The sequence below is a fragment of the Hermetia illucens genome, chromosome 5, assembly GCF_905115235.1.
Source record: "Hermetia illucens chromosome 5, iHerIll2.2.curated.20191125, whole genome shotgun sequence".
Taxonomy (NCBI): Eukaryota; Metazoa; Arthropoda; class Insecta; order Diptera; family Stratiomyidae; genus Hermetia; species Hermetia illucens.
Genome location: NC_051853.1, coordinates 47,600,811 through 47,623,975, shown reverse-complemented (window position 1 = coordinate 47,623,975; position 23,165 = coordinate 47,600,811). Strand labels below are relative to the sequence as shown.

Below are 23,165 nucleotides of genomic sequence, written 5' to 3'. Positions count from 1 at the left end.
CAGACAGTTTTTGGGGGTATCAAATTGGTGGACCTCGGCTCAAAACCGAAATGTCTGGAGCTCCTTACTTAGGCATTGTGTGTGATCTAGGTGAGATGCATTCATATTAGATCGCCATCCCTCATCATTTTTGTGCTATTGATTCTTCCAAACTGTTACAATCAGATGGAAATCGAGCCAGCTATGTTATAATAAGTATTCTGTTTACATATTTGGTCGGGTTTTCTGGAGCTAGAACCTGTTCTGCAAATTTCAATTGAGAGGCCATGACTGTGTTCATATCAAGGTGAAACCAATATGGCTTTTCTTATATAGAGGACACCAACTTCAACGTTTCATTAGAATATTTGTTTTCAAATAACTATCACTAATGAGGTAGTAAAAAGCCGCAACTAAATTAACATGAACGACTGTTCAATGGTCATAAACAGTCATTTTTCCTACTCCCAATCACGTTTCGAGTACTTTGTGCAACGAGAGTGAAATGCTTCCACCTGTGTGCCAGACACTTCCCGTATCTGAGCGCCGATTTTGCGCTAACTTGCTCCATCGTCTGGCTCATTTTGCAACACGAAACCATCAGCTTTATTGGATTTTAGATAAATCCAACAATAATAACAATTCCAAGTTAACAAACTGAACACAAGTAGCGATTTTCCGTCGTTACAGAAATAGATTATTTCCTGTTACATAAGCTTCTGATTAATCAATGAATATCTGATCTTGGCGGAGGAACTGCAAAACTCCATTCAAGATACAGATGCGTAAATATGTACAAAAGCCGATTATGACGACAGTTTTTCGCTAGTTTGGCTAGCGGGGATGGCGCAAAGTTTTCCCTCTGTTTTGAAACGTTTTTTAAGCTTGTTTTTTTTTGGCGGCCGGTGTGGTATTATCGCGATCTAGACTTGTACGAATTCAGATTCACATGAGGATTTGGATGGCCTTTGAGCTCGGCCCCATGGAATTCGCCGGGTTTTGTTCCGACTGCCGATATGCATGATTTATCATCAGGCGAACCCCTCCTTGAGCTGCTAATTGCACTCATTTTGGATCACCCGAGTGTTTTCTTGCAACAGGTTCGTTTGAGCGTACATACATGCGAACATGGCTTCTCACATAGTCTAATTATGAAGCTGTGAAGTTGGATTTTCAAGGGTTTCCGCGAGCGCTTTGGCAATTTTCTTCAGTCTATGATTGATTGCGATTTCGGCAAGACATTGACCGCCAGCACGTCTAAATACCAGTAACCCAACGAAAATTCACTCAAAACCGTGTTGCAATGAAACGAGAGTAGTCAAACCGTATAGGAACAGTATCTGCTGAGAAGATCTTGGGTGTGTGGGTTATGGTTTTATTCAAATCAGTTACTCAATGATGGTGAATATTTAACAACGTGACGATTGGTGGTTAGCGTATGATATTCAAACGATGACAGTTGAAATGTGGCTCAAATTTTCTTGTGTTGCAACTGTGCTCACAGTGAATCTGAGACCCAAATATATAGATGAATGCAAATAGGCAAGAAGGCCAACGTTAGAATATCAACACGAGATCAGTAGCTGAAAACCGAATATATTAAAATTATTAATTACCTGATTTCTGGTTTGCATGGTGCATGTACAAGAAGCTTGAATCTGGTTTTTAGGTATCAAATCTGCAATTAAATTATATCGACTGCCATGGGTAACTAGCAGCTAGTGATATAAAATGGTGTTACTCAGGGGGTTTGCAAATTCAACATTGCAATCCTAAACACATACGTAAGGAATGCGCGTTGGTTTAACACCCACAGACCTATTATATGTAGTACAACCTACCATCTCCTACTCGCAGGTAAACCCTGGGTAATGCAAAACAGCATTCGAGAGGGGGTGAACGAGTAGTTACCTACCCCGTAAAACAGAGATGATTCAATTGGTCTTCCAGGATGACGGCAGTGGAACAGGCTAATAACCTTTTCATAGTATAATATTGCCTGGAAATCCAACAGATCCTCAGAACGGATCGGGGATTTAACGGAAAATCGACTACGAGTTTGAAACCTGGAACGTGCGCTCCTTGATCAGAACTGGCATTCTTAACTCCGCCATCCACGTACAGTATATTTCACCCTCAATAGTCTGCATTTGACAGGCCTGTCAGTTTGAACTCTTCATTGGCCGGTGACCGAATAAAAAATGATTCGGCCAACCGGGCAGACATGTTTGTTAAGTCTGTGAGCGAGGATTTCTTACTTGTTTAGGATATGAACGAGAATTTTATGGGCATTTTGCTCATACGCAAAATATCTCAACGCCTTCCGTGTCCAGAGTGGAGCTAATGATGTTGCCGTTCGCCGGTACTTTGGTGGTGCATTCAGCTCAATTGGTGGGCGGTTGCTTTGCAGGCTCTTCCAGCGTAACAGAAAAGCCAAACTGTCTGTGGATGGTGGGCTTTAGGGCATTCATTCAACAGGGCAAAAAAAGCAAAGTGGATGTGTTGGCGGTCCAATAACCGAAACTCTTAGATATTGCGGTATTTGACTTTCAAACGGACACGCGAAAATGCAGAATACCTTTAATTTTTCACAAAAATTTCTCCCGCAACATCACAGACTTCACACCAATCAATGAAAGAATTCAAGCGAAACCTAAGTTTCTCAACGTATACGTAGACAAGGACGACTCAATGAAAGACGAATTATACAGCCGCCTTGAATCAGTATTTGAATCGTTACCTTCGAAAGATGTTAAGATAATACTCGTAGACTTCAACCTAAAGATCGGAAAACGTCTGACCCTCCGCGAAATTGCTGGGGTCGTCGTCCTCACGATAAAACTAACGAGAACGGAAGCAGCTTCATAGATTTCGGTTGCAACAGAAGTAGGCAAACTAATCAGCTTATATCATTCACTGCAGAATTACCAGAAGAACGTGGACGTCACCAGATGACATTATTTTCAACCAGATTGACCACGTCCTCATTGGGAAAAGAACTGCAGGTAACATCCTTGACGTACGTTCATATCGCGGAGCAATCTACGAGAGCGACCACTATCCCGTTAAAGCACAACATAGATGCCAGATGGTAAGTGATGGGGGTAGCGTCTTCGCTAATTGAAGGAGCACAGGTCGTGCAGGAATTTGTCCCGTCATCTATGCTCGAAGAAGACGCATTTAAGACGTCCAGAAACATGAGCCTCTAAGCATTGTTGGGTCTTAACAAATTATGTAGGAAGATTAGTGCAAAAGAGTCATTTATCTTATTTATAAAAGAGACTCAAATTCCTCCAAAAAATATTTTTTTTTTAGTAAGGTAGGTCAATGCGTTTACGCGCAGAGTGTTGGACTCCCGCAACAGCACGCTGGCGGGCTACCAACTAAACACCTCCCTGTTATCAGAGAACTAGTCTGGAACCGTTCGACACATTACTTCGGGCTAGCCCCCCCCCCCCCGCTCTTCCGGCATTGGGAGCCCCTAAGTCAGGGAATTCCTTTCACCGACGGAAGGGGAGGGGAGGAAGGGAGTTGTTGTTAGTTCAAGGAACCCCTTACTGTCCGATTCTTCCGCCGGTCGAGTTCAATCTTCTTCGCAATAAGAAGAGCACAAACATAATGCGCAATACGATTCCAGCTGCCAGCGCTCTTCAGCATCTCTCTGACAATGTTGTCTGCAGAGAGCTCCTCTGTGTCTGTATAAAGCTGCTGGTGAAGGCCGTCCCACCACCCTCTCGCAAGAGAAAAAGGTGTGTCAAGCATCGTCCGCCACTCCATTGCAGAACACACAATCAGGAGATCGCGCCTTCCCAATCTTGTGCAGGTAAGACTGAAAACCTCCATGCCCACTTAGAAGTTGGGTAAGGAAGTAATCAATCTGACCGTGCGTTCTGTTCAACCACGGATTTAATTTGTCGATGAGCCGCGCAGTCCACCTGCCCCTTGGTTCATTTTGCCAAGAAAGTTGCCTCTAGGTAAGGGTGCGTTGACGTTCTTCACGGGCAACCACCTCTCTTAAGTTTTCGCCCTTACAGCGGTAGATAGCATCGCACTCCTTGGCAAGGAGGGAAACGGGGATCACTCCCGCGATCACCATCACAGCCGGTTCGGAGACGGTGCGATAAGCAGACGCCACTCGCAAAACTCCCCGCCTCTGCATTTGAGCAAGGCGTTTACGATGCACTACTTATCAAAGGCATCAGCCCATACCTCCGCACCATCGAGAAGAACCGACTGCGAGATTCGCCATTAGTCGACTCAAGGCCGCAACTCCAGCTACAGCCCTGTTCGCTGCTGCTTTGATTTGCTCGAAGAAGCTCATCTTCGAGTCGAGCATTAAACCAATGTATTGAACCGCTGGTTTTGGCTCTATAGTTAACTCGGCGATCGATATACGGCGCAGGGTCGGGCTTCTCCTTCTAGTCAGGATGACTACTTCGGTTTTTTCCAGTGCAAGGTTGAAATCGTGAGCAGTCATCCATCAACAAGTGCCGCAACGTCATCTGCATAACCGACCAGGCGCGACTCTTCGGGCATATCGAGTCTCAGCAGACTATCGTAGGAAGCGTTCCAGAGGTGCGGCCCTAGGATGGATCACATAGCTCATCAGAAAGATTTTTTGCGCTGGGTAAACTCCTGCTTTCGATGTTGAGTGCATATCTAAGTGAAAGTAAGTATGTTGTATATGGTTCTCATTGACCCTTACGTGGGGATGAAGAATCAAGCACATTTACGCGCCAAAGTAGCGCATTTCTAAAAAAGTGTTTCATCTTTCTCTAGGATTTCCCGAGAATCCTACGACCCTCTTACTTTTTTCTTTGCTACACTGTTCTAAAGCGACCGACTCGTCGAATATTTGACATATTCTTTTCCACCTTCTAATCAAAATCTTTACGGCTCGTTCGCTAACGTAGCTCGTCCAAAATTGTGTCGGGCCAGGTGCTGATGAGAGCTTCTCGTTTTTGAGTTAAAGTGGAGGTCAACTTTCATATGAGAGCACAGAGATCATTTCTGCCGATTTCAAGATGATTTGAAAGTACCTGCACGTTTTATTTCTGTTAATGGATCAAGTGACATCGTCCGCGGGAACAACCCTACTCAGATATACAAATTGTTTGGCAACCTGTACTAACCCTGCCTAATGCAGTCTGACTTTGTATGAATTCTTTTCCAAATTCAGAGTAGGCTGAAGTCCATGATTCGATGCAAAAGGAAACAGATATCATCAGCGTAGTTGAGATTTTCGGGGAAATATGTCGTGATCTACTGAAGCCTTTCATGTGTCAGGCTAGCATGAAAGGTATATATAGCATTTTCGCCGTCGAAAGTTATATAGATAATAGCTATTCCGAATGTCTGTTTTGCCCAGAGCACTTCAGGCATACTCCCTAATGACTCTGGCGGAGCGGAGATTTATACCACTTCCTCCGCACTGCTTTATGATGATCCGAAGAATGTTAATGTGGTCAGTACAAGAAGATCGAGAACGGGAAATAATCTCCATTTTGTCAATCAGACTTTTCAAAAGTTTTTTAATTCGTTCCAGGATAATTTTAATTTCTATCTCTGTAAAGTAGGGCGTATGCTTATATTCCTCCAGCTATCACATTGAAAGAGCATGCCCTTAATTCGGGTCCCTGCCTGTCGAGAAGGTTTCAGATTCTCAGGAAGAAGAATTCGAATAAGTGAAAGCCGGTCTGCTGAGAATGCAAGGCTTCAAGAAAAAATTTGCGGTTTTAGTCCGCTTGGGTGCATGTGCGGATGTTACGAGGGCTTGTCATTTCAGTTACAAAAGGTTTAAAGTTGCTATAGGGTTGAGATCTTAGGTGAAGCTTTATTTGTACATACCGTTATTGCCCTTCCCTAGACCAACGAAAGGAATACGGTCACTTGCAAGCGCATGCGTGATTCGATACACGGTGGCGAGATCCTTTCATTTGCGGTTACTTCTCCAGCGTGTGATGAGTTAACTCTGCCCTAGACGAAACCGCAAGTCATATAGTTTGCAACTTGGCTGCATGCCCAAGGATGCGGATTCCGTGGTCCACAACCGTGACAGCATGTTACTTTCTAATTAGTCCACTCCGCCATTAAGTGAATGCCGAACTTAGGAATCTCTCAATTCTTAAACAAAATTTTAGCTTCCAGATTTGATAATATTGTAGGTCATTCCACTTTGCTATGGGTTTTGCTAAAAATGTGACATATATTGCGAGATGTCAGTTAACTTCGTATCATGGTTTCTTGTAGAGCCTTTGATTTGTCAAAATAATATTTTCTGGTGAAATTTTCTTTCCTTTGGAGATTTAGACGAGCTAATTTTGGGTTGCGAATATATAGTAACTATTCGTTTGACAATATCTGTGGCGTAATGCTGCTTGGCAAACATATTTTGCCACTTTCACGCTTCTCTTCACAACTAACTAATATATTTTTCTGTTTAGTCCTTTGTGAAGGTTTGACGAGGTAGGAGGGTCAAGGGTTGATTCCGGGGCTAGAGATTTTTTAAAGGTCCAGAAAAGAGATTTCGAAACTTTGTTCGATAATACAGAAGAGTCCGCACTTACTACGGGTCCCGATTTTCTCTGTACAATCTTTACCATGCTATACTTTCCGAAAGTATAAATTAGTCGATTTGTGCTTACTATTCCTATTACCAAATGTAGAAAGATGAGGCAATCCTTTCATAAACTATGCATTCAAAAGGTCACAAATGTCGGCAAAATTGACAATATATTTGCCACTCTCATTGCGTGTGCCACAGCCTTTGCCTCCATGATATTGATTGCTGTCTGTCCTGTCACTGATATTACCATTAAGATGATCCGCAAAGACGATATAGTTGTCGGCAGGCATGTTACATATTTTTGTGTTGAGTATTACAACAAGTCGAAATACCGGAAGCTCGCGTTTCGGGTATAAAGGTTTGGGTTCATCTTATGTGAGAAACTTACGCACATTTTTCTGTCCGTATATAGCTACAAATCCAACATAATCCTTCACATTTTTCCAAACTACGAGACATACGTACATATTACAGCCATAGATATCACGCTCACCCTAAACAAACAAACTGCCTATTACCGAATACTGTACACATATATACACGTATATAAATTGATCGTACCCATATTTCCGATTTACTTCTTATATCTATTTGAATTAGGCACTACCCGCAAAATTCATTAGCACGCATATATTATATACCTACATACACATATGTCTGGTTGACAAATAACTAAAAAACTAAAACAAAATAATTCTCTGTGACCCAATTCATAAAAATTCATTTCGTTGTGGAATTGACGAATTGATATGTGATGATGACGTCATGCAGGTTGTAGAGTGGACGAATTTCACAAAAAATTTTAAAGTTTCACCTCCTATAACTTTGTTAATAATAGTTGGATTTTCTTCAAACTTGACCAAACTGTGCATCATATTCTTCATTACACGCATGCCAAATTTTGTACTTCTGGGATGAACATAAGGGGAGGTGCCGGGTAAATTTCTTAAATGTGGAAATATACTATTATTAACTTTATTTGTGCAGATATTGGAACCGGATATATTTTGAGGCCTAGATTTCGTAGAGATGCACCACTGTGATTTTTTTCAGATTTTTCGGTTGGATAGGTTCTGAGAACGAGACCTGTTACACTTTTTGTGGGTCATATTTTGAACCCTCACTCCCCTATGTTTCATCTAATATCAAATATTGAACCAGATTCGAAAAGTACTAATTGAGACCTTTCATTTGATACCCTACATGGCTACATTCTGTGAAAAAAAATTTGCACCCTCCATTCACATGTATGGGGAGCCCCCCTTAAACTTAACATAAGATGGCGCCACTTACTGCATGTAAAGGGATCACCAGATTACATACTCTCAACAATTTTCGTGACAATCGGTCCAGCCGTTTCCGAATAAATCGGGTGTGACTGACAGACAGACAGACAGACAGACAGACGGACAGACAGACACCGTCTCGATTCTAATAAGGTTTTGTTTCACACAAAACCTTAAAAAAGGCGTAGTTCGTGTTGTCAGTTACGATAACAGTGAGCTTCATCAACCGGTCAAATGAATAATCCCGTCCCATCTTAGTTCAGAGATGTTACGCATTGCGCATTATGCACTCAAAAGCCATGCATTCGCAGATCACATGGACTAATCTTCCGCTGCAAACCATTTAGAGATTTTTCTTTAGCAAATTGGGTATCGTGACTGTCATCAGAGCGTTGAGAGATGTAAGGAATTAGAGAAGAGCTACTGGAAATTCGCAGTACGATATAAAGAACCAAAAGTCCGGGAGGAAAATTTTATAAGGTTTTCCAGCTCGTGGTAAAGGCAAGGTACGATAAACAAGTAACTAATGTAAAGGATGACAGAGCATACTACTTTTTCTCTCCGCGGGTCTGGATGAAGTGGCGTTCCACAACTGGTGTTCTTTGTGATCGACGTATCAACGAACGTCTCAAATCTAAAATTTACCGCAATGACGTCCGTCCAGTCGCTCTCTATGGTTCTGAGTGTTGGCCAACTATAAAAGACAATGAACGACGTCTTGCGGTAATGGAGACGAAGATGCTACGTTTTACTAGTGGCGTCACACGTTTAGATCACATCCGAAATGAGGATATCCGCGATCGTTATGGGGTTGCACCGATCGTGGAAAAGTTGCGAGAGAGGCGTCTTCGATGGTATGGTCACGCAATGCGTGCCAACGAGAATTCACTTGCCAAGATTGGTCTGAACATCGAAGTCGATGGTAAACGACCAAAAGGCAGACCTAAACAACGGTGGCTTGATACGCTGGATGGGGATTTGAAAGCCTCAAGATTGCAACCAGATCAGGCATTCATGCGGGACAAAGGCTGAAAAACAAGAAGACTAACTTCTATTTTTTCTTAATACCTATGAACAAAATATTGATATGAATGAAATTCACGTGGATACCATTGATGACGTCATGTGTTATAAGTTCTCTATTCCCAAACATTAGAAATACACGGAAGCCCTCCCAAATACTAGGAAGAATATTTTTTACCGTAGCGTTTATTGTCTAAAAGTTTGTTTCATGTTTTTCAAGATCTAAATAATTAATGAAATTAGGAAGTAGACCAATTGTCTTGGTTGAACCAAACACTCCCCCATAAATAAAATCGTCTTAAACAAAACAAATTACGGTCGTGTGAAAGCAGCAAATGCATGCAGACTTTTCATTCCAGGTTCCATGCGTGAGAAAAACCTTGTCCGTTGGAATGTTACTTCCTGAAAATAACTTTAATCGAATTAATTTTGATCATTATTAATTGGTTCATAACCACTTCAATTAAATGAGTAAGTAATTATAATCTCAACGGTGAGCGTATTATTCGCGTCTGTGCGCACTCGCTGCTATTCACATAGTTCATGAAATGCACTTGAATGGTAGTGTTGGGAAGCCTTGAGTTGATTATTAAGTTAAAACAAGAGCATAAATTATAGCTACGGAATGTACTGAAAACCGCTGAAGATAGCTGTACACCGACCTCGCTACCAAAGGGGACAAAGGCTAAGGAAGAAGGGGTACGCCTGGCATAGTAGAAACAATAGAATATTTTTGTTCTGTATAAATTCTTTTGCTAACGCTAATCTTGAGTCCTTGAAAAATTCCGTTTAACAACTTCAGATAGAGATTTAATCGTAATCAATCATCACGATTATGTCGAAAAAAGCAAAAAAAAAAATCAGTCTTTGAGCTCAAGATATTTTTCAGACTTCAATTGGCTTGTACAAAGCCTATGCGAACTCTCATTAAACTCTGTTTCCATCGTAAATGAATAGATCGGGGAAATAAAGAATAATTATAAAACGGTCCTTTTTTTCTCGTCTTGGAAACACCCCGTTTAAATCCTTGGGTTCCTGAATATAACTTCACTTAAATGTTTTGGTTTATATTGGGTCGTGTAGAATTGTAAAGCTGCTTAGTTTCTCCATTAACTTTTCGCAGTTTTATCCTTGTATCTAATTTGATTCCCAAAATCCTTATATCCGCACGTCAGTATTATTTTATCTTTAGGCAGCGTAGTTACTTTTTAGGAATTTGCGAGATTTGTGTATAGACCCGAAACTCCTTACTAGGTTCTGATTTGATTAGGAAAGAAAATAAAAATATCTTATAATATTCCAACTTTTGCCATAAATATGGAAAGCTCTGTACTCCGTTCAGTTACCGTCTTAGGCGAATTAATCTTAGTTTTGGGTTTTCATGTATCGTTTCTAATTGACATACGGCTTAAACCACCAACTGAGTACTTGGTACGCTGACGGATCCCTCACAGCGGAGGGAGCGTATGCCGATGTCATTGATTCAAGAAAAATCTACTTTGAGCCAATGGGCAGGTACACTAGCATATTCCAGGCGGAAATATATGCCCTACACAAATGTGCCTCCTTTAATCTGCAAAGGAACTACAGGGGGTAGAACACAGCTATTCTCACCGATAGCCAAACAGCGATCAAGGCACTTAGATCCAAACAGGTGGACTCTAAACTGGTATAGGAATGCGTTGAGAGACTGAATATACTCGGCTCGTCCAACAAGGTCTGGATACTTTGGGTTCCAGGCCATGCTGGGTTGGAAGGCAACGAGGCAGCGGATGAACTAGCCAAGAAGGGAGCACGGACGCCTTTAAACCGGCCAGAACCCTTCGGTGGAATCGAAAAAAAGTTTCATGGCTATGAATCTAAGAAATGAAGAGGAACGGTTGAGGGAACTATACTGGGCAGGCCTACCAGGGATGGAGCAGTCTAGGGTGCTTATTGGGGGATACGAACCCATACGCACAAAGGATTGCTTAAACCTCACCAAAAAGAACTTCCGAATCATAGTGGGAATTCTCACTGGTCATTGTCGGCTGAACAATCACCTAGGGAAGTTAGGAATATCTACGGACACTGGCTGCAGGTTTTGTGAGGAGGACGACTAAACCTCTATACACGTCCTGGAACAGTGCAAAGTAGGTCGAGACATCTGGGAGAACACTTAATACCAGATGCAAACTTGAAAGATCTGGAAGTGGGGAACATACTAAAGTTCCTAACGGATAAGGGCGGGTCGACGGTTGGTAAGCAAAGTACCGTTCCTGTCACGAACGCAACATAAGTGTTCGATATCCTGTATGCGTTCGCGTCGGCTTTTGGCGCTTTATTTGCGTCGAGAGACTTGTGGTAGGGGCATTTCTTTTCATGGACCTTTTTTTAACATCATCATTCCAAAGCCAAATATCTCGGTTCATGTACCGCTTACCCGGCTTGGTGACCCCGAGGGTAGCAGAGGCCGCTTTGTTGATCATGTCTTTCATTCGGTTCCACGATTCTTCCACATTCGTAATGGTTGGCAACCGTGCAAGTGAGATCATTTCTTCTTTTTTCTCACGAAATTGCCACCATTTAATGTGCGGCAGGTCAGTGCGTTCCTCACGGTGTTTTATCGGTGGCTTAATTCGCAAGATGGCAATCAACGGCCCATGTTGAGGTGCGATGGTCTCATAGGGAACGGCTTTGGAATCAGTGATGGTGGTAAAATGTCGGCGTCTTATGAGAATATAGTCGATTTGCGTTTTAATGTTCCCATTATAAAATGTAGGATGGTGAGACAGACGTTTAATGAACCATGTATTTATAAGTACAAGGTCATGGGTGTCCGCAAAATCGATTATCCGTTCGCCACCTTCATTACGCGCTCGAAACCCCTTTCTCCCCCCTGTTACTGTCTGCTTTTTCACCCACATGACCATTAATCATCATCATCATCAACGGCGCAACAACCGGTATCCGGTCTAGGCCTGCCTTAATAAGGAACTCCAGACATCCCGGTTTTGCGCCGAGGTCCACCAATTCGATATCCCTAAAAGCTGTCTGGCGGCCTGGCCCACGCCATCGCTCCATCTTAGGCAGGGTCTGCCTCGTCTTCTTTTCCTACCATAGATATTGCCCTTATAGACTTTCCGGGTGGGATCATCTTCATCCATACGGATTAAGTGACCCGCCCAACGTAACCTATTGAGCCGGATTTTATCCACAACCGGACGGTCATGGTATCGCTCATAGATTTCGTCATTGTGTAGGCTACGGAATCGTCCATCCTCATGTAGGGGGCCAAAAATTCTTCGGAGGATTCTTCTCTCGAACGCGGCCAAGAGTTCGCAATTTTTCTTGCTAAGAACCCAATTTTTTTTTTGGTGGTGCCTATGCGGTGAAGAAGTGAACAGTGCGAACAGGTGATATAATGGTGAGCTTCATCAATCCTCTGAGATGGCAATGCCAACACCGTACTGAGTGTGTGGGACAAAAAAAAATGAAGTTTATGGCCATTTTTAAAGCGTTCGCAACTTTTGTCGTCAGACTATCGGATTTCTTGCAGAGCGCAGATATCGGTGCTCCTTTTCTGAAGAGCTCTTACGATTTCTCGGTCTTTCTAGTTAGAGTCCCAACATTTAGCGTGCAAACACGTATTTGTTTTGCTTTTGCTCGGACTAATTTACTTACGTCCTGATGCCGTCCATGCGTCAAGAACCCTTGCAGCTTTCTCCACAGGACCAGGGTCCGTCCTGCCGCATCGACTGAGGTGGACGCCCTAGCATTTTTCACATAGAGAGATCAGGTAGGATTTGGCATAGTGGAATAACTCCAACTATACTTTATTTACTTCTTTCCCTGAGCTCACCATTTCATTTTTGTTTTACTGAGGATAATACAAAGAACGTTGCCTCGAACCCTCCTTCTTTATCTGGCTTGGGACTAGTATTCTATGTTAATAGCATGGTGGATCTACAGGAAGAACTAGATCCTTTGAAATTCTTATACGAGAAAAGATGAGGGCGATAGAAATGTTGTCGAGTCAATTTCTAGCTTGTTATAAACTTATCCACAACACAGCGAGAATAGCACTCACATTATACACATAGAGCATGCAATTCTAGTGTTAGGTACAAGCCTACTAATTCGGTTTTTTTTTTGAGCAAGTGTTTCCTATCCATTATCGAATGTTGTGTTTCTGACCTTGGATATCGAACAAATTTTTAGTCAAATCCTTTTTATGTTAGTATAACCTCTGGGTTAGAAAATATTGATATGGTTTATTAAGTAAGCAAAGAGTAATTCACGGTGGAGAAACCCGAAGAAGGCTACCAAATGCAATCTCAGACCAGTGCTAAGTAATTACAAAACAACGATGGTCTGCAAATGTTTACCATTTATATTAAAAAGTCGAGCATAAATCTTCATGATCATAAGCGACTACCTACCATGCATGGCTATTTCCATACTGTGCACTCATCTACCCAACGAACTTCAGCAAAATAGACAAAATATAGACGAAACGCGTTACCAAATTGTAGGTTCCATTACAACGCGCTAATGAACGTCATTCAAAGTGTAAATCACTGTAATTCTCTAATGCTCCAGTCATTTACGGCATGAGATTAAAAATCTTTTCAATTAAGTGTTTTTAGGAAAATCAATTACTCATTTGGAATGCCATGAACAAATTGTGTTGGTTATTTGTCAGCCAGTCACATTGGACATGATGCGTCAGTAATTTGAACAGTATTTGAAGAGTCTGAATGGGTTTCTTCAAAGTCTGTCAGGTGCTGTATTTATTTTTCATTGTCACTCGAGTAATTAATGGTATTATCGTCAAATTGTTGGCGTTTCTGCTCTTCCCTGCCATGCTGACATAAATAATTTAATGTATTCAAGTTGTCCGCTGATACAGAAGCTTCCGGTTTCCATTCATTAAGTCATATAACGAGGGACTGAACCTGATACCATGGACTACAATTGGAACACATTTAACAAATCCATGAATTTTTTAGGGATCAAGGGTATAATTAAGCCTGTTCTCTAATAAGGATAGACCATAGTTCCCATATAAGGCAAAGTGGTCGACTGGTGTATAAATTAAGAGCAGCAATCCTGTTCTTCCTAAACGATGATGATAGACGAAGAGAGTATGTGCTGCAAATATATCATTATTAATGTAAAAAACTGAGATGGATCTTCCCAGGGCAGAAAAAAAGCAAATTCTCCCTTGAGAAATCACTTTCCGTGGTAGAGGAATCCAGGAAAGTGCATATGATTTAAGAGGCAGCGCCTCGTTAAAAATGCTTATAGGCCTTTAATGTCCTCCATCTTAAAAGGCCAATAAAAAGGGTTTTTGAACTCTACACTCTTGCTGAAGGTATTGGCTTACTTGCATGAAATCATATCAAAGCAATGTCTTGATTCGACAACAAGTATTTCCGCCGACTCTCACCTCAGAACAGTCACACCTTTGTCTGTTTTCCGTATTGTTTTTTTTTCTATTTGAGACTGTGCTTCAGTTTCATTATCATTATACTTTACACATAAATGATAGGCCTAAAATAGACGTACAGCGCAAAGACAAGCACAAGAATCCATGACCAAGCAAGATTCGAACCTGCGCGAAAAAGTTCAAGTGGCTGATGTTCAACGACCTTGCCCATCAAACAAAGCTGGATCTGGACTTGTCGTTAAGAATGCGAAGTAATTCGAAAATCTCCTGATTCATGACGAACCTCAAGAATCCATATCAGAAATATTTCGTTCAATCAATCGAGTTATGATAGCTCTTCATCAACTGGCCTAATTTGGCTTGGCTGATTCATTAAATGCTGATAAATACAATTGACTAACAGAATGGAAAAATCACTGCAATGGTGATTGACTATTTCTTCCCGAAATACTGCTATTTGCAAAATAAAAAACACGTCACTAGCTGCGGAAACAGTTTTACAATTGTATAATATACTTCATGTTAATCAATTCCAAGCTTGGCAAAGATCCTATGCCATACTAAAATCATTTCTGATTCAGTCTTCAGTTTTACATTTTTCTATATCATTACATGCTTCGATGCTAGCTTCTCCAATTTTTCACTTCCACTTCTCTCAGTCGAGGGATCGTATCTTTCAATTTCTAAAATTACGCAGGGTGCAACTGACGATGTACATAAATCGAGTTCTCCCATCTGTTTTAAGTCAGGAGTGCGAGGCGCTGTCAAAAGCCATGACGTAATCGGTCTAGCAATTAAACAGATTTTCTTTTCCTTCTAGTTCCCTGTCCTACAACTACCGAGTCGATAATGAGTTGCTTTTTCAGAACCACTGGATCTAAGTAGTTAGCTTTTCTACACCTCGAATAAAACGTCGTTTGTCTCGAGGTGCCTACTGATTTTTTTCACTAATAACGAACGTTATGAATTTGTATAGGGTTGACACGCAAGTATTCTTTCCACGGGATCCTGCAGCGCAATGGATGCTCCTTTTTAGGGACGATCTCGGCGTAAGGAATGGCGAAAATTCCTCCGGCCGACTAATGACTTGATTTATGGTGAGTACCAACCGACTGTGAATACAAGTGAACTTGTATCAGAAATTCTGCTCCCGATCATGGCCAGGCTCTTTCGAGTTCTTCGGGCTATTAATAGTTTGTTGAACCTTATTCTGGTAAGGTCCCGCAAAAGTCACGCCCGGGATGATGGTATGGTGCATGCTCCCGGCGGTAATCCGTTCACGATAGACTAGTTTTAGTTTGGAAAAATGATGAATATTAATAATAAAAATATTGCGAAGGGAAATTGCACCGCATACTAGAAGAACTATTGCGCCCCGTTAATATTTATAGTATACATACTATAGTGTATAAATTATAGCCGATAAGAGTTTTAAGATGTGCTCTACTTCCAGGTGTTTCTGCCTGGCATCTGCTTGCTAAGTATTCTCCCCTGTAACTTAGCCTAATTTGCACAAATACTAGACATTGTTCCAGAATATGTTAGAAGGTTTAGTCACTCTTACCACAGAATCTGCAAAGAATGCCCTTAGACATCCCTAGTTTCCCGAAGGTGATAGTTTAATAATTTACAGTTATCAGTTATCAGATTTCTATCATGATCCTAAGACTCGTCTTGATGAGGTTTGAAAAATCCTGTGAACACCTTGTTTCCTAACTTTCTTATGCTCCCTTCTACCTTGCTCCTGAAGCCCATCATTCTGCTCTCAAGTTAAGTGTTCATCACTCGAATTCAATCCCCTGTTATGCGCAATCCTACCGACTTTAACTTTCGTAGCGTGAATTTCAAAGGCCTGAACTCAACCCCAGAAACAGTCAACCAGGTCCCTCTCCTTTCTCCCTTAATGTGCGACCAAGCATTTCTATACTATTCCGTCAGATCTCATTCCTTGTTACTTTCCCTTCTCCCAGTCTAGTTCACCACTGGAACTTTGTCAAAAACTTGCTGCTAGTTCCTGTTTTCTGGAAACCGTGCTAACTTTATTTCATCTCTGATAGTTAAATCTACAAAAGAAATATCTGACCAGTGTTGAAGCCTGAACTCACATTCGCAACTGCCGCAATCCCGCCCTAATTCTCTGATTCGTCTATTAACTCCACCCAACTATCTTTTGATTTTCCTCAGTTTATGTTCATTCTCCCTCTACTGGTCAGTACAGTTCCCTTTCCTTCTCCATAATTTTAAACAAGAGCCTCGAAAATAACCAACAGTGGCCTCTCTCCTGTTGTTCCAAAATCTTGGAAACGTATGTCAGCGATTAGTTGTCTTCCCGCTTTGGCCACCTCCTAGTAAAATAGCAACACAGTTTTGTTAGACATGAGTCTACTGCCTCCGACTTGCTCGACTTCACCAACTTTGTGGCAAAATGTCTAAATTCTCCACAGAAAGTGCATACTATCTACACTAATTTTTTTAAAGACTTTAACATTGCGAATCACAAGATACTTTTGCTCAAACTCACTCCTCTTAGCTTTTCCATATCACTTGTGCCTCTTACTTTTCTAACAGATTGTGTGCCACTATTTTGGTAGCTGCTCATTCCGCCTCTTTTCTCCTTCCTTTGGTGTCCCATAAGGCCCTATTCTGGACTCACATCTTCCGGGCTTCTTGTCCCTGTTTGCTCTATGCCAACGACCTTAAACTGTTTTCCGCTGTAGTGTCGACAATAGAGTGTGTCTTCCTATAATCAAATCTAGACCCTCCGCTGGTACTCTGCTAATGGTCAGTCGATCCTCCTCTGGACTCCTACCAATCCCGCTTAACTCTCTTCAACGCCCTCATTAGAAGTATCCTCGAATACTTCTCCGTGATCTGGTCATCCTTTCGTAACTGCAATTGTCTTGCCCTTGAAAACGTGCCCAGCAAATTTACATGTTTCTTCTTCTTAAAAATAAAACCTCTCCTGTAAGAAATGCCTATCCCGCCTACGCTCTCTTAACCTCCACCTACAACAACGTAGAATCTATTTCGATTTATGTAGTTCTGTCTTTCTATGGGTCTGCTGAACCCTTCTAAGGACATTACCTTCTGCACCGCCTTTTATAATAAACGCAATGCTGCCATTTTTAACATTGCCCTTCTGGGAGCCCGAAGTCTACTTCTATTTCCTGATTCAAAGATATGTCGATGTTACAACGCACTAAAGCTTGTTCCTTATATTCTTCTTCCTATAATAGTTGTAAGCATACATTAAAGTTTTTGCTTTCTTCTCTCACTGAGTACAGTATTGCAGAAATAAATAAAGAAACTCCATTCCTGATAATTTTGTCCAGTGTAAATGTCCAGTACTACACTCAACAATTCTTCTTCATTCTTTACTGTCGGGGCCACGAACCCCTTTCCGACTTCATAGATGGGTTTTGATCCATTTAGCGGCATTTCTCCTCTCTTCCTAGTCAGCTCAACGGCTACCTCATTGCCTTTTAGCCCAGGAGTATCGCTCGATCCAGTTTGGAGGTTACCTGGTTGGACTTAAGTGTCTTGATAGCGGTCTGGCTGTCGGTTAAAATAGCAATATTGTGCCCATGTACTTCCTTTGGAGGTTGAAGGAGGAGCACCTGTCCATGGCCTCTGCCTAAAAAATATTGGTGTGCTTACTCATTTGTTTCAAATTTGTTAAGGCTTAAGAAACCAATAACCCTTATACCCCTCTATCTGTTGCGAAGGATCAGTTAGTGTACCACATAATCAACTGCTGGCTTACGCCATACGACACTGCCACGACCTTCAAATTTGTCTTGTTGCTAGAGTAAGTTAGGGGGGATAGGATTCGGGAAATGAGATTTTGAAAACAGCTGCACCCTTTCCTTCTCATTCTCGGTAAATGTTCCATATTGCTTTTCTCAACTGATAGAAAATATTACCCTATCCTTGGCAATACCCTTGTATAGCCTAGATGCTTTTGTGATTTGTCCAGTTCCTTCATAGAATTTCCCCTACGTTGCACTCAGCTGGCCTTATATGCGTCAATAGCAACTCTATTGAGATCTTTCAGCACTGTCTCCAATTTCAGATCGTTTTTGATATCACCACTCTCCCTTTTTTTCATATGAACCCCAGCCTGGTACTCTGGGATACCTCACTATTCTTTCTACTTCACAGCTGCATTCAATGTCGCATCTGATCCCGCATAGAGGTTTGATCCATCCTCGTCCAAATCTTGAACAGCCCATTCATAAGAGTATTCTCTAGGATTACGTCTTGTACCTTTTGCCGGGTGCTGGTCATGTGTTCCCTACATTATGTATTTCTATTGCTTCGATTAATGTCACTTCTTCATATCTTATCGTGTTTAGTATTATAACAGGCAAGGAGAAGTGGGAGCGTTTACCTCTCGCTGGACTTCACCAGTTTCGTGACTAATTCCGGTGGTATCCTGGTCCCGTCCTTTAGGTAAAGTCCGATGCCACACCGGCCGCTTGAGTTCTCTTGCCAGCTTCCAATGAAACGTAGAAATTTATCAGATCTTCAGTCAGGAACTCTGAAAGAGATATACCATACTTTAAATTGCATTTAAGAATGAAGCAAGCTTTCGATTTTTTGAGAGAGTAATTCGAAATTGCCTGCATACTTGCTCCTTGTAGACCACGAATATATCCTCTGTATGCTGTCTTGTCTGTCTTAAGCCTAAGCATATCCAGGTACAGAATGTTTAGCTTCTCCACTTCCCTGCTCAATGCTCGACCTCTGTCACCTCCGCGATTACTCCAGGGATCTAAACAGGTTTTTCATTCGATGTATCCCCCAAAGTATCTTTCCTCGATTCCTCTTTGTATACCGAGCTGTTATCGAATCTATAATTACTGTACCATTTATGACATTTAAATATCCCCGGGGAGAATGAGGTGAGATAATTTCTAAGGGGAGGGAAGAGATGCTTTCCAAGAGCAAAAATGTCGAGACAGAAGGAGGCGATAGTGGACCCCATCAAGCGGTTATGTGTTTGCAATATAACGTTTTGTGAATAATATCCTTTTTGTCAAACAACCAAATCAGTATTGATATGATCTTGGAAATGCTCGTCTGAGTAGTTGTCCATGTGGGGCACTTCTGATTTTGCCACTCTACCTCATGACTCGGTTCGTGGTCATTGACAATTTTGTCAAGAAGATCAAGGCGTACATTTTTTTAATGATCCTTGAACTTAATCGTGAGGTTTGGCACAAACCTTTGGCATGGGCAAATCTTCAGTTAAAATTTGATACAGCCCTTTGAGGTGGGGCTTAAGAATACACGCAAGCCTACCCTGCTTGTCGTAAGAGGTCAAATAAGAGGGTAGAAATTTGTGGGGTAGCATCCTGCAAACTTTCGGGTAGGGACTGACCTCTCGGCAACGATCATTGACTATCCAAAACGGGCTATGATTGGTTTCTGGAATGTATGCACGTTCCTCGATAACGATAACGAGGGTCTTCAAATTGCTCGATTTTTCGGTCTTGGTGATCGTAACTTTAATAGTGGACATTCGTGGTTTTCTGCAACTTTCACCACCTCACTATTGGTGGCACATTGTTCGAGCACAAAGCCTGCCATAAGGTCAGTTGGGTTTAAACTGAACGACGCCATGCGAGCAATCAGATCGACCAATCCACGATCAGCGAAAGGGATCGCCGTCTGATGGCCGTTTACGCTCGCTTGCGTATTTCGTTTGAAACTTCTCACAGGGTTGAGGAGCTGCGACCCCCTAAGTTCAGCATCGACCACTTGAACGACCCAGCTGTCGCTCGACAGTGGGAGAGCTATTTTACTGATCGAGCGGCAGATCTACTGAGTAATGCGCCTGAGATTGTCGATGAGCTTCTTTCTCGGATGCTACGCAGGTCGTCGGCCATGTCTAGAAAGGGCGTCATATGATCTGGCTGAATGCGGAATCGAGGAAGTGGATCGATGAACGGAAGGAGTTGAATGCTCTACTAACTGCTGTGAGTGATGGCAGGCGTGACGCGCTCGAGGTACGATACCGAGCGAAATTCCGAGAAGTAGCGTACGCGTGATAAAAGAGAACTTGCTATTGTGGTGGTCAGGGAAGCGGAAGATGTCGCAGATCGGAATGATTTGGAACTGTGTACCACATCACGAAAGAGCTTGAATGTGGTCGAAAATCTTTCGATAGTCCTGTGAAGGATGTCAACGGTCGACTTCTCATACATGATGATAAACAACTGGACCACCCTAATTACATCCAGTGAGGTTGCTCCTCTTGTGGATGAAATGACTAGTCATTGTAATATGCGAGTACGAATTGTTCCTCCAGGCAAAAACAAGCGGAGTAAAGCCGTTGGGCCTGACGGTCTCCCCACAGAGTTATTTTCCGCTGCACCTGTAGTTACTGTAGATTTGCTGCTTCCACTCGTGCAGAAATCTTGGGAAAGCGTGATCGCTAAGATTTCAAAAAGAGCAAACGTCTTGAGTGTGACAATTGGAGGGGTATCTGCGTGCTCCCTGCCGTTGTAAAAATAATATCTAAACTAATCCTGAAACGCATCAAAGAACATCTCGAATGCTTGATCGAAAGAGGTCAGGCTGGTTTCCACTTCGCATCTCCTGAGGGCGTCGATAAATTTGTATACCTACGAAGCGTGATATCTGCGGACAGCGGCACCGAACTGAATGTTGCCCGATGCATTAACAGCGCTGGATCCGCTTTCGCTACCCTGTCTAAAATCTGGAAATGCAATGAACTTTACTATTACCCAGAAGCTCCAAGCTTTAATCAATACCTGTCTGGGTCATGTCACCGAAGTGCGCTGCCCTAACACTGTCTTAATCGAGGAGCTTGGCCGGCACTCAGGCCTGCCACTCGTACGCACTGTGAACGGAAGACCGAAGTGGCAGTGGGTAGGTCAAACTTTAAGGAGTGGCGACAATTGCGCGCTTCACCATTCACTGGAATCCACTCTCCCAAGATGGCCTATGACTGGGTCGCCTCAAGGGCACTTGGTACAGATGGTGTGCAAGCTTGAGGGGAGCTGAAGCATATTTCGGGTAACCGCGAGGGATGATGCATAGGTGTGGTTGACGGGCTATACCCCTCCCAAGAGGTGAAGAGTTTAGTTGGTTTTTGAAATTGAAGCTCTCTCTGAATGATCATCTTCCATCAAATCAATATTTTGATTCTTGGAAAAAGTCGTTCCCCCGTTCCCGTTTTGATTTGTGGCAAGCAATGGTCTGATGGTGGATTGAAAATTTCTTGACTCCATCCACCTGATCTAGATGACTCCGCCCCACTAACAAGCTAGAGAGAAAGAATATGATTTGAAAGTGTTTGGGTCCTAATATTGAGGTTCCACGGCGCTAAATGCATATTCCCATCGATCATGGTGTGTAAATCATCACAGAGTAGCTTTAACAATTGACGTTTTATAGTTAAAAAGCGCATCGACTTGGCACTCGATATTGATTTTTTTCTCGAACCTAATGAACAGTACAGCGCAACATTATATTGTTTGTTAAAGTCATTTGTGATGAACAGCTAAGGAAATCCAGGCAGTTACATAACAAATATAGATTTCAGATGAATGGGCACATGACTGAGTATTGTTTGTATGTTAAAAGACTGAGGTTGCCATTCATCACAGGTTTCGGAGCCAGACAAAGAAAATTCAAGCGCAGAATCATTCATATATGCTTAATTACATCATCAATCAATATGCGATTTAAATTCTAATTTGCTTTTATTTACAGATGCTGAAGCAACAATCCACGGGCGTACCGAGCGCAATGGATAATTAGTTCTGATCATAAGCGCGTTGTAAATATAATAATTTTTGGAACCGACAAGCAACGGCGCCACCCCACGTCCAAAGTAACCCCGTCGAATCTACGTGGTACCGAATCCGAACAAAATTAGTTATCAACAACATTCAACCAGCAACAGAGAAAACAATTAACTGCGTTTTCCTCGATCATTTCCATTCAGCCGAGAAAAAGTGTAAAAAATAGCAAAAGTAACAATAGCGACAGCAGATACAAAGCAAAGCAATTTTCCGCGCAAATTGAGGGTCATCAAAGTAATTGGATTAAGTTCAGATACAGAGTGAATAGTGAAAAGTGAGATCATTCAAATCAACAGGCAATTATTGCTTCTGATTTATGGAATAATCGATTCTCTAAGGTGGGTAAGTTGCTTTTTGCTCCTGCACGATATACGGTCCAGCGTTTCAATAAGAAGTTATTTACTACCACAATTATCGCTAATCGCGTCTTTGAGATGTTCTTCAGAAACACTTTTTTTCTGGTAATTGTATTCATGTGTACGGAGATATGCAAGTCGAGCAATGAAATTAGCTTCGATTCATCAATGCTTTTTGTTTGGAGTCATGCTCCCAGCTCTGGCTGCAGGCAACGTGCACTTTTTAAAGGACAAGTTCGGAGACACGGCCAGATGGGAGCAATTATAAGCTATTAAGGTTACATAAGAAATCGTGAGTCAGTATGACTGATTGGGCTGTGTAATGACATCATCAGCAAGATTAATTAATAATAGTGAATACGTTTTCAATGCCCTTAATTAGTTTTGACACCAGATTTTCTAAATTTGACTCAATTCTGTTATTGGAATGTTGGCGCCTTGAAACGAAACATGGCTCTCCTCTATTCTATTAGGCAGCTCCTCCTCCCAGCATGCCGAATTTTTTAAGAGAAAGTTTGCCGGATATTTTCTTGACGATGACTACCGCCCACCATACCGTATCTGCATCTTTCTTCTTGTAGTCGACAAAAAATTGGAGCTATGATGCAAAATCTTCCGTAAGGGAAATGTGTAGACCTGGTTACCTAGGCTAAAAAGTAGGTCCTAAGCGTTTATAAATGGCTCGCCCGC

The 23,165-nt window shown here is 42.0% G+C and overlaps 1 protein-coding gene across 1 annotated transcript in view; it reads left to right on the top strand.

Moving 5' to 3' along the window:
• LOC119657371 (adhesive plaque matrix protein) overlaps nt 1-23,165 on the top strand; it is a 226,237-nt gene that overhangs the window by 14,413 nt on the left and 188,659 nt on the right. The window contains exon 2 of the mRNA XM_038064254.1: nt 22,028-22,457. The gene's annotated coding sequence lies outside the window, so the exon portion shown is untranslated. The remainder of the gene's footprint in view (nt 1-22,027; nt 22,458-23,165) is intronic.